Source organism: Antechinus flavipes, chromosome 1 (assembly GCF_016432865.1).
Source record: "Antechinus flavipes isolate AdamAnt ecotype Samford, QLD, Australia chromosome 1, AdamAnt_v2, whole genome shotgun sequence".
Taxonomy (NCBI): domain Eukaryota; kingdom Metazoa; phylum Chordata; class Mammalia; order Dasyuromorphia; family Dasyuridae; genus Antechinus; species Antechinus flavipes.
In genome coordinates this window covers 386,471,821-386,490,310 of record NC_067398.1, presented here as the reverse complement: position 1 = coordinate 386,490,310, position 18,490 = coordinate 386,471,821, and the positions used below count along the sequence as shown (strand labels likewise).

General features: G+C 33.6%; 1 long non-coding RNA gene across 1 annotated transcript in view; it reads right to left on the bottom strand.

Moving 5' to 3' along the window:
• The window catches only part of LOC127543600 (uncharacterized), an 81,143-nt gene extending 63,500 nt beyond the window's left edge, over nucleotides 1-17,643 (bottom strand). Inside the window, exon 1 of the long non-coding RNA XR_007949261.1 lies at nucleotides 17,537-17,643. This is a non-coding gene — a long non-coding RNA (uncharacterized LOC127543600). The remainder of the gene's footprint in view (nucleotides 1-17,536) is intronic.
• Nucleotides 17,644-18,490: the final 847 nt, after the last annotated feature.

The following is an 18,490-nucleotide window of genomic DNA, read 5'->3' as shown; positions in this document are numbered from 1 at the left end:
CCATTCAGACACCCACGCTTCAACATACTTTTCATAGTTGAGTCCTTATAGTAGACGATTCCTCATTTTGTAGCTTAATGAGTGTCTACTATTTTTAACCAGGATTTCCAACAGCCAAGCAAATAAGGCCCCAGTCTCCTCCCTTGATAGCATGCATTTCTTCAAGGTTCAGGAATTCTCTCCCTTAACCCGATGAAGCAAACATGGACTGATCAGAAATTGGGGAAACATGGCAGGGCATGAATATGGCAGGCCAGGTGTATAGGGGCTGGAGTTTCAGAACAGAGACATATTAGGCACATTCTACAGATCTGAAAAAGGAAAATCCACAGAGAATTGGCCAGAAATCATAAGGGGTTTCCTTGAACAAAGGGTCTATCAACCAAAGCTAAATCTTGGAAGTAAAGAGAAAACCTAATATAAGATTAGGGCTCCAAACTAGATTTGGTTATATTAAATTAACTATAGTTCTATTGTTAATGCTGGCATTATATCTCTGTTTTTGTTTCTATTCTTGTTTTCTATTTTTAATCTCTGTCTTTCATTTTCTTATGCTAGTATATAGGGGTGTGTGTGTGTGTGTGTGTGTGTGTGTGTATACATATGCTCTGGTGCCTTTCTTTTTCATATAAGTTGCCATAACTAAGATCCTGAATGACTCTACAAATTACTTAAAAGGAACTCTGAGTAAATCTAAGTTTTTCTTGATCAAATTGAAGTTGAACTTAATTGTTTTATTCTGAATTGACCCCAAAAGTCATGAGCCTGACTCAATACTTTTCAAATGCATGTGCACCACCCCCAAACACACACATCTTTAGAATTCCTATAAATACTTGCCTGTATAAATCTACCATTCTAGCCCAATTTTTTTTTAAATTGCCTAGTGTGATAGATCACAAACATAACCCTCTTTAATAAATTATATATACACACACACACACACACACATATGTATATGTAAGTATATGAAATACCTCTCCAAAATATTTAGCAGTAAATATTCCTGGCATATTTCTGAAAAGACCCCATCACATTCAAGATTATAAATTCTGGTGAAGTTTACCATCATATATGCTAAGAGATAATCTTACAAGCAAAACTATGACAAAAAAAAAGTCTCAAAGTAAATCTTCAAAGTTGGCCATGAGAGATATCATATCTTCCCTCCCATTAAAACCTCAATGAATCTAAAGCATAGAGTGGGAATTCCATTGGCAGAAAGAAGGGGGAGAAAAGAAATATATTCAAACATGTTGCCTCTCTCTACTGATCTTGTGCCATATGTGAGCAATAATTAATTATATCTATCTGAATAGAATAGATAGTATTAAAAAGAAAAATATGTAGAAAGCATAAAAATTAAAACAACCTACTACTAAACTAACCTAAAACAAACTACTACATAAAAATGTATGTTATATTTTATGCAGGAAATTCCAAAATTATTTGTGAAGTTTTAAATTATTAATGTTTAAGACTATGCTAAGACTTTTAACATACCTTATATGCAGTAGTTAGACTGTTGGAAATGTAAGCACTAAGATTTGTAGAGATGAGAAAAGTTTTCATTCAAAAGATGGTGCCTGAACTGGATTGTAAAGAAAGAGAAGGATTATGTAAAGCATAGATAAGAAGGGATCACTTTCTAGGCCTGGGAGAAACACCACTGCAAAGGCACAGAGATGGAAAAGTTTATTTTATGAAAAAGAATAGAAAAAGTCCAGTTTGGCTAGATTACAGATTATGGGAAGGTGAATAATGTGTGATGAGGTTGAAAGCTAAACTAGAAGGTTATGAAGATTCTTAAAAATCCAATAGAAAAAATAAAATAAAATTTACTGAGGCAGTTGATTGTTTAATAGAATCACAAATCAGAGTTGTGTTTAAGGTATATTTCATTATTAGTACTCCATGAGATAGACTAGATTATAAGACAATTAAGACCACAAGGAGACCAAGTAAGAGGTTGTTGCATTAATCTACTAGAGAGTTATATGAGGGCCTGAAATAAATGGCAGTTGTATGCATAGAGAGCAATCAAATAAAAAAAGAGACATCACGAAGGTGAAAAGAACAAGATTTGCACATGATCTGGTGAAGAAATAGGAAATGAGCACAATCCGGTGGAAAAAACTGAAACTTGGAAAGGATTATGGAACAGAGATTTATGTTTCATTGTTACTAATACCAAGCCAACTACTGAATACATATCGTTGCAGATATGACTGAAAAAATTAAATTAAAATATATGAATAATTCTAATCTTTTTACATGACTGTCCTTTGAGCATGTAAAGACTGCAATAATTTCCTATCTTTCCCCAAAGTCTTCTTGTCTCCAAATTAAATATCCCCAATTCCTTCAACAAACTTCATATGGTTATTTTGAATGGGGTATCTCCTGCCTATCTCTTCTTACAGGGCTTTGTTTGTAATAGGAATGCTGATGATTTATGTGCATTTATTTTATATCCTGCTACTTTGATAAAATTATTGTTTCAACTAACATGTTAGTTGAATGTTTGGGATTTTCCAAGTATATCATCATATTGTGTATAAAAAAAGGATAGTTTTATTACCTCATTCCCCATTCTGATTCCTTCTTTGTCTTTTCTAACCTTCTTGCTATTACTAGGATTTCCAATACAGTGTTGAATAATATTGGTGACAGTGGATATCCTTGCTTCATACCTCATCTTATTGGGAAGGATTCTAGCTTATTCCCATTACAAATAATACTCACTGATAATTTTAGGGTTTTTTTAAATCTAAGGAAAAAATCATTTATATCTGTGTTATTCAAGTGTTTTTAAATAGGAATGAGTGTTTTACTTTCTATATCTATTAGTAATATCAATTTACTGAGTGCATCTATTGATATAATCATATGATTTTTAAAATTTTTATTATGGATACAATCAATTGTGTTTGCAGTTTCCTTTATGTTTAACCATCACTGCATTACTGGTATAAATTCCAGTTAATCATAATATATGATCTTTGTAATATATTATTGCAAATTTTCAGCTAGTATTTTATTTAGGATTTTTATATCCATATTCATCAGGGGAATTGGTTTATAATTTGCTTTCTCTGATTTGTTCTTCCTGTTTTGTGTCAATATCATATTTGTTTCATAAAAGGAGTTTGGTAAGATCTCTACTCTGCCTATTATTCCCAATAATTTATTTATTATTGGAGTTATATTAAATGTTTGAAAATACACTTGAAAATGCATTTGGTCCTGGTGCTTTTTTCTTCAGAAGCTATTTTATGACCAGGTTGGCTGAAATGATCAAAGGAAAGCAACCAATGTTGGAGGGGACACTAATTCATTATCATAGAATTATGAACTAATCCAACCTTTTTGGGGAGCAATCTTGAATTGTTCCCAAAGAGCTATTAAACAGAATAAATACTTTTGACCCAACAATAACTCTATTAGGTCTATTTCTAAAAATGATAAGGCAAAAAAGGGAAAAAAGCTCTATGTTTTAACATATTTATAGCAGTAATCTTTGTAGTAGCAAAAAATTGGAAATGGTGAGGATGTCCATCAATTGGGGAATGGCTGCACAAATTTTGCTATATGACTGTGATGGAATACTACTGTGCTATAAGAAATGATGAATTCCATAATCTTAGAAAAACATGGATAGATTTGCATATCATAATGAAGAGCAAATGATCAAAACTAAGAAAACATTGTATACAGTAAAAGCAGTATAGTTTTAAGAACAATGTTTTACATCATTACACATGTATATTTTGTATCTGATTTTTACAATCAGGGGGAAAGAAAAGATAAAAGGAAAGGAGGAAGAAATAGAACTGGGGAACTAAGAATTTTTTAAAAGGTTTAAAAACATTTTAATAAGCAATCTGGAATTTTGCCCAAAGAATTATTAAATTACATATACTCTATGACCCAAAGATACCACTGCTTGCTTTATTTCTGAAGGGAATTGCAGAAAACTGAAAAGAAACTGTGTGTTCTAAAATGTTTATAGTAGTTCTGCTTGTGGTGGCAAAAAATGCCTGGAAATTGCAATGATGATCATCAACTTCTGAATGGATGAACAATGCTTGTGGTATAAGATTACGATGGAATAGTATTTTCTAAAGAAATGATGAGCTGGATGATCTCAGAAAAACATGAAAAGACTTGCATAAAATAATGTAGAGTGAAATAAGCAGAACCAAAAGAACATAATAGATTCTTGTAACAACAATAATGTTTTAAGTACAACTTTGAGTGACTAATTTACCTTATTATAAATATATCTTCATAATATGCTAACTTTATCTAGAGAAAGCACTGATACAGAATGATTTTACATATACATACAAATTACATATCTACATATAAACATACATATTTGTATTTAATTATAGCTATTTCTAGGTTAGGGGAAGGGGAAACAAATTTACATTATAATTTTATATATTTAAAAGGAATAGCAAATTGTGAACAATAGATCTGCAATTTCATGTGCAGGTTTGTATGTGGAAAAATACTAAGTTATGGGGAATAAACAAAAAACAAGACAGGACCTCAATGTCTGGTACTTCCATTTCCTTACCTATAAGATGGTATTGCTTTTTTTAAAATTTTCTTTGTATCCCCAGCTCTTAGCACAGTGCCTGACGCTTAATAATCAACACTTAATAAATGCTAGTTGAGTAACAGTTGATTAATATAATTGCTAACTTACAGGGTTACTATAAGGATCAAATAGAGGACATATCAAAGACTTGCAAAATTTAAAGCAACTTATGTATCAAATAATAATAATATATTAGGTCAACAGAAAAATAACCAATATGTTCTTAATAAAAGTCAATAAAATAAAATACCAGATTGATACACTTATAAATCTGTTTGTATTTTTGTTTAGGTCATGGAAATATAGCCCTACTGTCAGGGGTATAGTAGATTTATACTCTGAAGTCACTGAAAATTGCATGGTCTACTGTTTTTTGATAATATTACAAAAGATTGCTTCCTGGCTCATAGAAGCTTTAAAAAAGGGACAATTCTCAAAAGAAATTTTTTAAAAGCTTTCTATCTTTAATATAGTTTCAGTTTGCTTTACAAGCCTTGACTTTCCTTTCTCCTACTTGAATCAAATGAGGGGACTCACTTGGGAGTTATCTTCAGTTTAGTCTCCTCATCATTAGAACATTGGAAGCAATTAAGTCTATAAACTTCTCCCAGTTCCATATCCTCATACCTCATGATTAACAAATTTTGACCAATTGTTCTGCTATTCCCTGAGATTCAGCCTCTTATTGGCCCAGGTGACTACACCATTATAGCTGCATCTCTACCCAGTTCACCTCTCTCTACCTCAACCTACCTTTTCCCCTCCCAATCCTCCGCTGCTCTTCCCTTACATTCCTGCATCATTTATCAAATAATTATCCCTTCTCCATCATTTTTTAAAGAGAACTTTATTCTTACTAGATCGCTTCTCCACTTTGTATTTGCTGCTCTCCCTGGTTTCAGTCCCACAGAACAAGATGCCTCTCTTGGTTAAATTCATCACCTCTAAATTCACCCTCATGCTATAAACTCATGTCCTAATTAACACTATCACCCGCTATCTTCTCTCCTCTCAGTTTGGAGAACTACAGCATGCAAAACTCCTACTAATGTCTTCCTTTATTGAGGGAAGAAACTGGATGCTTATCACAGTTCCTAGTACTTGGTAGATACTTAATAAATGCTTATTGATTTGGGTTAGATTGGATTGGATTATTTTAGCACAGTAGGATAAAACAGAGGTTATTAAGTTGTTGTTAAGTGACATGTCACTTGACTTTAGTTTCCCCATCTGTAAAATCAGATGATTGCACTGGATGGCTTCTGACATCCTTTTTAGCTTTAGATTTCCTGTTCTCACATTCACTGAAACCCAATTCTTTCCAAAAACACCAAATCCTTTTATAAGAACTAATTTAAAAAATATATATTATGGGGGTGGTGATGGGGAGAGAATTCTAGGAAGATGGTGGAATAGTTCAGAAAATTCCAAGTTCTCCAGATTTTCCCCACAAACAAAACAAAATTGTGCCTCAGGGCTAACACAGATTGGTAAAAAAAAAACAAATAAGTCTTGGGGCAGAGTGGCAGCCCTGTTTTAAATGGCTAGAAGCTGGAAAATGAAAAGATGCCCATCAATTGGAGAATGGTTGAGTAAATTGTGGTATATGAATGTTATGGAATATTATTGTTCTGTAAGGAATGACCAGCAGGATGAATACAGAGAGGACTGGCGAGACTTACATGAACTGATGCTAAGTGAAATGAGCAGAACCTGGAGATCATTATATACCTCAACAACGATACTGTTTGAGGACGTATTCTGATGGAAGTGGATCTCTTCAATAAAGAGAGCTTTAATTGATCAAAGATGGACAGAAGCAGCTACACTCAGAGAAAGAACACTGGGAAACAAATGTGAACTATCTGCATTTTTGTTTTTCTTCCCGGGTTATTTATACCTTCTGAATTCAATTCTCCCTGTGCAACAAGAAAACTGTTCGGTTCTGCAAACATATATTGTATCTAGGATATAGTGCAACATATCCAACATATAAAGGACTGCTTGCCATCTAGGTGGAGGGAGGGAGGGGAAAAATCGGAACAGAAGTGAATGCAAGGGATAATGCTGTAAAAAATTACCCTGGCATGTGTTCTATCAATAAAAAGTTATTAAAAAAAAAAAAAAGTCTTGGGGCAGAACAGGGGTCTTCCTGAAACAACTTGAGAAGAATTGAAAAAAGACCCCAAGAGTGGATTTTAACAGATGGAAAGTGTAAATACTCCAGACTAGCTCAGCAGAAATAGCAATGGGAACCTTCAGGACCAGAAAGGTTCAGAGGTAACCCCTGCCACAAGCACAGGAACATTCACCTCCCAGACAGCATGGGGAGTCTGAAGGCAGAGTCCAGGAAGCCTAAGGGAACCTCTGCTGATAAGAATGTCAGGCCCATTTGTGCTGCTGAGACAAGGCCTTTGACAAAAAGGAGACATTACTCTTGGTGCATATAAAAGTAGTGGGCAGGGCCAATGCTGGCTGCAGGTACTTACAGAAGGGTGAGGCTTCTCATTTGGAGTTCTAGACCACTGAAGAGCGCTGAAGAGAAGCCAAAGGCATCATTCCCATATCACAGAATTAGAGATAGTTGCACTAATAAGTTCTCATTTTGAAAAAATGGGCAAAGGAGAAAGAATCCAAGGATAAAAACTTATTAAGAGAGTAGGGAAGATCAGGGTTTATTTTCAGAGGAGAATATTTGAAGTAAAAAAAAAAAAAGTTTCTCCTACCTCAAAGAGTAACCTTAAATGGCTACTTGCCTAGAAAGATTTTAGAGAAGAACTCAAAAAAGACTTTAAAAACCAAATGAGAGAGATTGTGGAAACACTAACAAAATAAAAATAAAAAATCATAAGAAGCAAAAAAACAAAAAAGATTATGCAAAAAGTCATCCAACTAGAAAAAGAAATGTAAAATCTTAAAGAAGAAAATAATACTTTTAAAAATAGAATTGGTCAAGGAGAAGCTAATGAAGCTATAAGAGACCAAGAAATTATAAAACAAAATAAAAAGGATGGAAAAGTAGAAGAGAATATGAAAAAAAAAAAAAGAAACACAACAGATCTAGAGAATAATCAAGAAGAAAAAAGCATAAGAATAATTGGACTACCTTAAAGCTATGACCAAAAAGAGAACCTTGACACAATAATGTAAGAAATAATTGAAGAAAATTGTTCTGAAGTGATAGAACATGAAAGGAAAATAGAAACAGAAAAAATTCACTGATTCTCACCTCAAAGAGATCCTACAAAAGAAACACATAGGAACATTTTTCCTAAATTGTGAAATCCCCAGATCAAAAACAAAATTTTACAAGAAGCAAAAAAAAAAAAAAAATCAAATATGCTTGAGTTATAATTAAAATTTTATAGATTGTACAGGATTCATCAACACCTATAACGAAAGATCGTAAATCCTGGATTATTAAATATAATCAATCAAAATAATTAAGCCTCTGGCCAAAAATATAGTATCCAGCAATACTAACCATAAAATTGAATGAGAAAAAAGGAACATTTAACAAACTCACAATTTTTCAGGATTTTGTCTCAACCAAACTTGAATTTAATAGAAAATTTAACAAGAGCCAACATGAAAGACTAATTTCAAGAGACTTAACAATGACAAACTGTTTGTTTTATATGTTGAAATATAAATGTTATGTCTAATTGACATCAATAATTAAGTAGATCAAAAGAAAGATTGGGGATAGAGCTGAATGTGACCTGACTCTAAAGTAAAATTGCCTAGGAAAAAATAAAAATAAAATAAAATAGCAGTTATGCTATGCAAATGAAGTGCAGAGGAAGAAATGATAAAGAGGTATTAGATAGAGGAGGAGGCCCTGTAGTTCTGAAAACATACTCACATTGGGAACAAGTTAAATAGGGGAAAATATATACATACATATACCCACACACAAACACACACAATGAAAGGTATAGTACCCTCCACAATTTATAAAGAAATGAGAGGAGGGAATAAGATAAGGTGGTATAAAGAAGGGTGTGTGAACTAATGGGAGTGGGATAAAATATCTAGATTAAAGGAAATAGTGTAAATGGGGAGGGGAAAAAGTAGGGGAGAAGATTAGTGAGGAATCTATGGGGAAAAGGAGGTAAAGTAATAGCAAGGTAAGGCAAGGAGTAGAACTAAAATAGAAGAGTTAGTAGGGATAGGAAAAAAGAGATATACACAAACACAATAACAAGGATCAGAAATAGAACTTAGGAAAAATATAGAGCTAGTAATCATTGATCTCAAAATCAAACTTAAAGATTCAATTAAGAGAGAAATCTATATTATATCTCAGACAAATTAATATTGTTTTAGATGCATGTCTATATGTATATGTGTATGTGTATATGTATATGTGCATGTAGATGTGAGTGTGGGTGTGGGTTTGGACAAATATGTCCAAACACAGATATAGATATGTGTATATAAATATATGCTTGTTTAACTATAGCTTGCTTAGGAAAAGTAGAGAGTATAAAAAGAATAAAGTGAAAAGTATGCAGCAAAAAACAAAAAGACAGTCTAGAAGAAAGCAAAGAAAATATGAAGTCATGAATGTAATGTCTTCTATCATTTTATATGCTGTTTTGAAATAGAAATTTATTCTTATGTATTTTGAATCTTCTCTGATGTTCTGCTGGGTAAGACAACATTTTGTTTTGTTTTTATTTTTGTTTTTGTTTTTCTCTTTTTTTTCTTATTTTGTATTTAGTTCAATAAAAGAAAATAAAATAAAAAAAACTTCCCCTACCCTCTTATATTCCCTCACTCCATTGTCCCCATTCTACTTCATTTATTTCATTCTGTCACAATTTTGGCTTTATAGTTACCTATTTCAATATGGTATTTATCTATCCTTCACCCTTGAATTTTTTATTCTTTTGACTTTCAACCATTTGTGGTTAATCCTCAATCTATTTACTTTCAAGATCCACTTTCTATGTTTCTACTTCTTAAATTATCTTAGGGAAGTCACAAAGCTATGCAGATTGGATCCACAGTAAAGAAATGTTACAGAACCTCAACTTGGTCTTCATTGCTTGTTTCATAGATTTAGAGCTAGAAAGGAGATTTAAATGTCATTGAATCCAACCCCTTCAATTTAGAGACAAGGAAACAGACCTGGGAAAATTAAATGATTTGTACATTGTCACATAAGTAATAACCATTAGATTTTGGATATAAACATATCATATGTCTATGGGCAGTGCTGGACTTGGAGTAAGGAATCTGAGTTTGAAATGAAGTTTCAGGCACTTCATTGTGCCTTCAAATATGTATCACTTAATTTTTGTAAAATAAGATAGTTGGGTTGAATTGCCTATGAGGTCCTATTATTGTTGTTCAGTTGTGTTAGACTCATCATGATGCTATGGAAAATAAGGCATGCCAGATCTTTCTATCACCCACTATCTTTGTAGTCTGTCCAAGTTCATGTTTCTTATTTCTATGACACTATCTACCAATTTCATCCTCTGCTGTCTCCTTCTGCTTTCAAAGTTTTCCAATATCAGGTTCTTTCCCAAGAAATCCTGACTTCTCAATATGTGGCAGAAGTATTTTAGTTTTAGCTTCCATGTTTGATCTAGTAAATAAACTGAATTAATTTAATTATTGACTGATTAGTTCTTTGTTATCCAGGGGACAGTTTTCTCCAACATCACAACTTAAAAGTATTGATTCTGCAATACTCAGCTTTTCTTATAGTCCAACTCTCACAGTCATATATTGCTACTGAAAAACCATGACTTTGACTAAATGGACTTTTGTCAGCCAGATGATGACTCTGCTTTATTTTTAGCATGCTGTCCACATTTACCATAGCTTTTCTTCCAAAGAGAAAGCATCTTTTAATTTCATCAAAACAATCACTATCTGCAATAATCTCTGAGCCCAAGAATATAAAATCTGACACTACTTCCATTTCTTCCTCTATTTACTAGGAAGTAATAGGAACAGTTGCTAAGACCTTAGGTTTTTTGATATTAAACTTCAAGCCAGCTTTAACACTCTTCTTCTTCACCCTTATCAAGAAGTTTCTTAATTCCTCTTTACTTTCTGTTATCAGAGTAGTATCATCTGTATATCTAAGAATGTTGATGTTTCTCCTTGCAACCTGAATTCCATTTTTTAAAAATTTATTCAGTCTAGAATTTCACATGATGTTCTCTGTATGTAAGTTAAATAAAGAAGGTGACAATAAATACCATACTTCTTTTCCAGTCTTAAACAAATCAGTTATTCCATACTTAATTTCAAATGTTGCTTCTTGTCCTGCATGTAAAGACCACAGGAAACAAATAAGATGAGGTGGTACTTCTCCCATCTCTTTGAAAACTTACCACATTTTGTTGTGATCTATACAATTTTGCAAAGTCTTTAATGTGGTCCATAAAGTAGGAGTAGAAGTTTTTCTGGAACTCCCTTACTTTTTCTACAATCCAGTGAATGTTGACAATTTGGGCTCTAGTTTTTCTGCATCTTGGAAAATCATCCTGTTCTTCTGATAATTCTTAACTCATATATTACTGAAGTTTAGCTTGGTGAGTTTTAAGCATAATCTTGCTGGAGTGTGAAGTGAGTGTAATTATGGTAATTTGAACATTATTTGGCATTTTCCTTCTTTAGAAATGGAATATAAACTGACCTTTTCCATCCCAGTGATCTGTTGAGTTCTTCAGATTTGCTGTTATGTTAAGTAATTATTTAGGATTATAAATAATCCACCTGGAATTCCATCACCTCCATTAGGCATTTTTAGCAATGCTTCCTAAGGCTCACTTACTATCATTTTGTGGGAAGTTGGGTTCTACATGAGTGACATCATCATGGTTATTAGTGATGTTAAGACTTTTTAAATATAATTCTCTTGGGTATTCTTGTCACCTCTTTTTAATCTCTCTGGTTTCTATTAAGTCCCTACTATTTTTGTCTTTCATCATGCCATGAAATGTTCCCTTGATAGCTATAGTTTTTCTTAAAGAAATTTCTTGTCTTTCCCATTCTATTCCCTTCTCTTACCTCTTTGCATTGCTCATTTAATAAAACCCTAACTCTGCTTGCAATTTCTGAAGTGCTGAATTTAATTGGGTATAATTTACCCTTTCTCTTTCCCTTTTCTCTTTCCTTCTTCCCTCAGCTATTTGTAAAGCTTCCACAGCTTTCTTGCTTTTCTTTTTCTTTGGAATTCTTTTTCAGTTGCTGTTTCCTGTACAACATTGCAAAGCTCTCCAGGCACTCTATCTGCTTGATTGAATCCTTTAAATCTATTCATTATCACCACTTCAAATTCATAAGAAAAGTTATTTAGGTCAAACCTACATGGTCTGTAGTTTTTCTCTACTTTCTTCAACTTAAGTGTGAATTTTTCAAAGATACTCATGATCTGATTCATAGTCAAATTCTGGTCTTAATTGACTGTATACATCTCCATGAAACATATATAAACAACCTGATTTTTATATTGGTCACTTGTTAATATTCATGCATACAGTCCCCTTTTGATAAGCTGAAAAGGAGTGTTTGTTATGAGCAATTACTTATTTTTACAAAATTCTACTAGTTTCTGCCCTGCTTCATTCTGTACTTCAAGGCCAAACTTTCCTGTTATTCCAATTTTTTTTTTAATTTCCTACTTTAGCATTTAATTCCCTGTGGTGAATGAGAGACATCTTTTGTTTTTCTTGGTGTTAAAGAAGATATATATATATATATATACACATACATATACATATATTATAGGTTTTCATAGAACTGATTATCTTGTGCTTCTTCAGCATCAGTGGTTGGATCATAGACTTGAATTATTATGGAGTTGAATAGTTTACTTTGGATTTAAATATATATCATTATCCTCTTTGAGATTATAAACAAGTATAGCTTTTATTGACTTTGAGGACTATTCCATTTCTTCTAAGAGATTCTTGTACACAATTGCATATGATATGACCACCTGAATTAATTCATTCATTCTCATTTAAATTCACTGACACCCAAACTTTGATATTTCATATTTCCATCTTCTTATATCCACCTTACTTTGGTTCATAGATCCTACACTCCTCCTTTCTTTCCAATATTGACTTCTTATAGCCTCAGACTTTTATTTTATAATTAGATATATCCACAGCTGAGCTTCCTCTTGGTTTTGGCCCACCACCTTCATTAGTATTGGAGCTACTTGCAGTTATTCTTTATTCTCCTCCAATAGTGTTTTGGACTCTTTCTGACCCAAGAGACTCATCTTCTGATGTTATCTCTTTTAACATTTTAATACTGTCAATGGAGTTTCCTTGGCAAAAAATAATGGAGTGTTTGCCATTTCTTTCTCTACTTCCTTTGTCAGAACTCTCCACAAAGATCTGTCCATCTTGGTTATTGCTCTGCACTAAATGTGTAACTTAAAGTTTCATTGAGCTACTTAAACCCCTCTACCATAATAAGACAGTGATTGGGGGAAAGCAGAGGATATTTCACAAGCAGAAGAATCTAAGTTTCTGAAGATAAGACCTAGACTTCCTCCTCACTGAAAAACAGGAATGTATAAATCCCTCAAATATTATCAGATATGAACTCATTGAAATGGAGAAATTGTTTGCTTGCTTGTTTTTATATATCCAATTCTTAGCAAAGTACCTAGAATATAGTAAACAATTAAAATTCTCTGTCTATCTCTCTGTCTCGGTTTCTGTAGTCTCTGCCTCTACCTCTCTCTTTCTGTCTTTCTGTCTCTATCTCTCTCCTTTCTGTCTTTCTGTCTCTGTATACTATTATATTGCCCAATAAAGTTTGTTAAATTGAATTAAATTGAACTTATTTTCTGTATGAAAAGCATGAGTCTATATTAATTTTCCTCTTTAGGAAGATTTTTCAGTGTTCATTTCTTGGAATGCTAAAACCCCACTTTTTATACTAATTTTATGAATTATTTCATACACATAAAAATGTAACAATTTAAGTTTTGTAAAATGAATGTTTTTCTTTTTTGTTTTTAAATGAAAGCTTTTCTCTTTGGCTTTTGAGGCATATTGTTATTATCCATATATGCTTAAGTTTTAAGATTTTTAGTTTCCTCATTATAGAAGATACTGAAGTGAGTAATCGTTTCCCCATAAAATGTTTTATAAAATGCAAGAAGTTGGCTTTGAAGATGTGGTATGCAGTATAATTAAAATCCAAATCTAAAAGCACAGTATGAATTTCATAGTATTAATATGTCCACAAAAGAAAAGAAAATGGGAATGAAAAAAGACAAAGGGACGGGTGAAGGTGGTAGAGGAAGAAATTACAAAAATCCTATAAGTGACTGTAATTAATTTTGTTTCTCTATATAGCTTCTCCACTAGCCCATCTACATTCCTTACCAAGCATAATACATTGTGATCCAACATGTTAAAAAAAGAAGGGAAAAATGTATGTTGATGACTCTAGTCACAATGGAACATGTAAATAATTAAAGAAACTGAATAAAATCTCAACTCCAGAACATAACGGACTCAGCATGAGTCCACAAAGAAAGATCCAGCCAGAAATCCCACCACACCCAAGTCTGAGCAAGAATTAAAAACAAAACACATACCAAAGAACTGATATAATTTTAAAAACATGCATCTTTTTTTTTCTTTCCCTCCCAGATTCAAAAAAGTCCCTCTTTGCCCTCCTGGAGTAAGAAGGCAAATAAGCAGTAAAAATTTATTTTCTTTAAAAAAAATGGCAGTGCTTAAGTTTCAAGCACATGAAAATTTGTTATAATTAATTTTATTATTGTTCTGTTAGCTAGGATTTTGAGAAATAGATTAGTCTTTTCAAAACAAAGTTATCAGAGGATTTCCTACCCCTAAAAAAGACTAACATTTACTTTTTATACTAATTTGGTTCTTCAATTTTTAGAGTGAATTTTTCTTCAATAAAGGACTCTTCCTCCCACTTAATTCATTAATTGCCTGTCAATTTAATTCAAATTTTGGAAAACTGACTATGCCTCCAACATTATGACAAGACATACCCCCTGCCCTTGAGAATCTTGTATTTGATCTTTCCCTGAGGAAGGAAAAATGTATTTATAGATTTATTATAGAATAATTCATTCAGATACTTGGGACTATTGGTATGTTTAATAGGAGTTCTTAAAGTAGGAAGATCAACTTTAACAAAAGTAGTTTAGAAAAGGCTTTTGAAAGAAATGGAATTGAATATAGACTTTGAAGAATAAGTAGTAATTTAGATAGATGAACTGAAGAGTGAAAATACTATAGGCAATATGAGCCCCAGCCGGAAAGAAGGCTCAAGAATGATCATGGCATATGTAAACAATTAGGAGAATCAAAAATGCTATTTTATTTTTTTAAAAAAAGTCTAACATTTTCTAGTTGTTTGCCTAATAAAGTTTCAACTTTTTTAGCTTTGGCATTCTAGGCCTTTCTATGGGTTTTGATTTAACTCTATCCAGTTTGATTTAGCACATTCTTGTTCACTTATTCTGTGAAGCAGCTAAAAATAAACTAGTAGCTTTCAGAATAGGTCATTCCTTTTTTGTCAAGATGATGTGCTATATCTCCAGTCCCTAGTCCTGTGCCTGGAACCTAATAAATGCTTAAATTTATTTCCTATCCCTGAATCTTGGTTCACAAATAACTTTACTGCCTGTTGATATTTTAACCCATATCAAATGCTGCCTTCTCATAAACCTTGCTGACACTTCCAGCCCAAAGAGACCTCTGTCCTGTCAAGATTCCCACATCCCTTTCATTGTACTTCTCTTCATTCAACAATCTCAATTCCATATAGATTTATTACGCACCTATTGTTTCAAAGGCCATAAGTAAAACATTTCTTCTTCTCCCAGTGCTTATATATATATGCCATTCTCTAATATAACTATGTGTTTATTAACATTATGCGTTTGTAAGTGCTGTGTGGGCAAAAGTCATGTCTTTTCATATAAATATATGTATAAAGTGTGTACACACACTATATATATATATGAAAAGACACCTAATGAGGCTTCAGGGAAGATATGAATGAGAATTGTTTGACTAAAGCTGGGAAGAAATTAAAAAAAAAAAAACATAGCATGTATTTATTAAGCATCTAGTTTGTGCCAGGTACTGAGAAAAGTGATTTATTAATATATCTCATCTGATCTCCATAACAATCCTGTAAAGTAGTTGCTATTATTATCCCAATTTTACTGATGAGAAAACTGACACAGAAAGAGATTGACTTCCCCAATGCTACACAGCTGTTAAATATCTAGGACTAAATTTGAACTCAGGTTTTCTAGATTCCAGGCCCAATGTTCTACCCATTGCACCACTTAATTGCCTCTTGACAGACAGTAGTATGAAATAAAGTTGGATCAACAGTATGTTTGGATTATGAAAGATCTCAAAAATCAGATACCAGAGGTGAGAACAATTGTTAAAAGTTTGTGAGCATGCTTTATTGCTTGAAGTACAGCTTCAGAAAATGTTCATGGAATTTTTTTTTACTTACTCCACTTCCAATCACTTTTTAAAAAAGATTACCATATAGTAAATGCTTATTTTTTTTTAAATTTTCTTTCTACCTATCTCCCTATCTATTAAATCAGCCTTCTTCAAATCAAAGACAACTCAAGAACAGCTGGCATAATTTTGAGGCTGGTCTCTGTGATGTTCTCTCCCTCATCCAATTGGACCTGTGATTTTATCAGCATAAGAAGTATCTTGTGAAGAACTTATGATCTGATGAGAATACCTATGTGAATAAGAAAAGATGGCCTAAAGAAAAATGTTGCTTTTTCAGATGCCATTTTGGTTCTACCTCAAAATGTGTATATATCTCCTTGGTGGAATGGGTTACAAAAGGAAGTGAAAATCCTGTGAATCAAGTAGTGGTACATAAATATTGGACTGCAGATTAAAACTTTTTCTGTAGTTTTTCTGGAGATACAAGGACATTGTGTCTTTTTACCTTACCCAGGAAATGTAGTTTTAAAATTGGGCCTAATCCCAATACTAATTGCATGGAAACTTTGATTTACTCTTTTTTCCAACCTGGACTGGTTGTTTGCAGCTTGGTGGCTTTATTGCTTAAATCTTGTCATTAGCAGACTTTAGCAGTTTACCTAGAGATTTTCACAAGTGGCCTGGAACCTGGAGATGGTCAAGGAAATATCTCCACACACCCACTTTGGTCACAAGACACATGAAGTACCATTCAGTTTTCAGCCAACACTCTAAGGCTTGTTGCATATCTCCATCAAATCCACAACTATGTTATCCAAGTCCAATCCATCCACTGTCCTACAGACATTAATCATACCTGCTGAGAAATGATCTCTGACACTTGCCTGTCCAGAAAGTTTGAGGATCCACCTATGGAATATCACTGAACAGAAGGATATCTAAATTGACAAGAGGTACTTCTATGCCCCTTATGGACCCATATAGACTGGTGCTATATCCTCTTCCACTAAAATGACACCCACATGCTGGACCTCTTTGGGGACAAGCTACCTTCCCCCTCTTCACTCTGGGAATTTACTTCATTTTTTTATACTTCCATCAAGGTCAAATGACTTTGTCTTCCAGCTATATCCTCTTCCACTAAAATGACACCCACATGCTGGACCTCTTTGGGGACAAGCTACCTTCCTCCTCTTCACTCTGGGAATTTACTTCATTTTTTTATACTTCCATCAAGATCAAATGACTTTGTCTTCCAGCTATATCCTCTTCCACTAAAATGACACCCACATGCTGGACCTCTTTGGGGACAAGCTACCTTCCCCCTCTTCACTCTGGGAATTTACTTCATTTTTTTTATACTTCCATCAAGGTCAAATGACTTTGTCTTCCAGCCTCTAAGCCCTTGTCTAAGCCCTTTAGGGGCATTTAATTGGGGAATGGATAAGAGGAAATGCACAGATACCTGAGAGATTCACAGGAAGAGCTTGTCAGAGACCTGAAGGAACAGATCATCAACACTGCCAAATGACTTGACACCCTAGTCAAAAGTTGAAGGTTATGGACCACTAATTGGCCCTAGACTACCTGCTTCTAGACCAAAGAAGAGTACATGCCCTTATAAACTCCTGAGGCATGTGGATAAAGCCCTCCCACAAAGTCCGTGAAATCACTTCAACAGGTGATGTCAATAATCTCAGAACCCAGATCCATTTCACCTTCCCAGACCCATAGAACAGCCTGTTCTCTTATCCCCTCCCCATAGATTGAGGAGTTTGGACTGGAGATCCCCAATTGCCTTTGGGTTTTTGATTCTTCTCATGTTGTGTGTGGTAGGGATAAACATAGTGTGGTACCACCACTACTACAAGGACCTTCAAGACCACTGCATGACTCATTAAATTAGCAGAAATTAGGTTAAAACTTTCGCTTTATCCCCCATGCACCACTGCCTTTATAAGGTCTACTTACTGAAAGAGACTGTTCCATGGGTGGTCTCAGAGGCGAAGAAATGGATTACTATAAGATTAGGCCTGGTGGTCTTGAGACCACCATGACAGATTTCCTTAAGGGAGGCTGTAGATTATTGAATCTAGGCATGTAAAAATGCTGACAATAATTTTTTTAAGGTTAGTACAGCTGTGTGCCCAAAATAATATCTTTCCAAGTTAATTTATTTCTCTCTTTGCACCTGTGTACCCCCAAAATCCCCCATGTGCCCTGAACTCTGATATGCAAAGTAGCAGCTTCAGGCAGTCATCAAAATCAGGGAATAAGCCATCCACCCTCGCAAGGGCCTTTTGGAACACTCCTATTCTAGTTGATTGAACCTTTGTTTCTGTGTTCTTCAATGCAACACTACTTTTAGATGACTTTGGTCCTCATGTCTGACTTTTATGAATATTTCTATTATTCACCA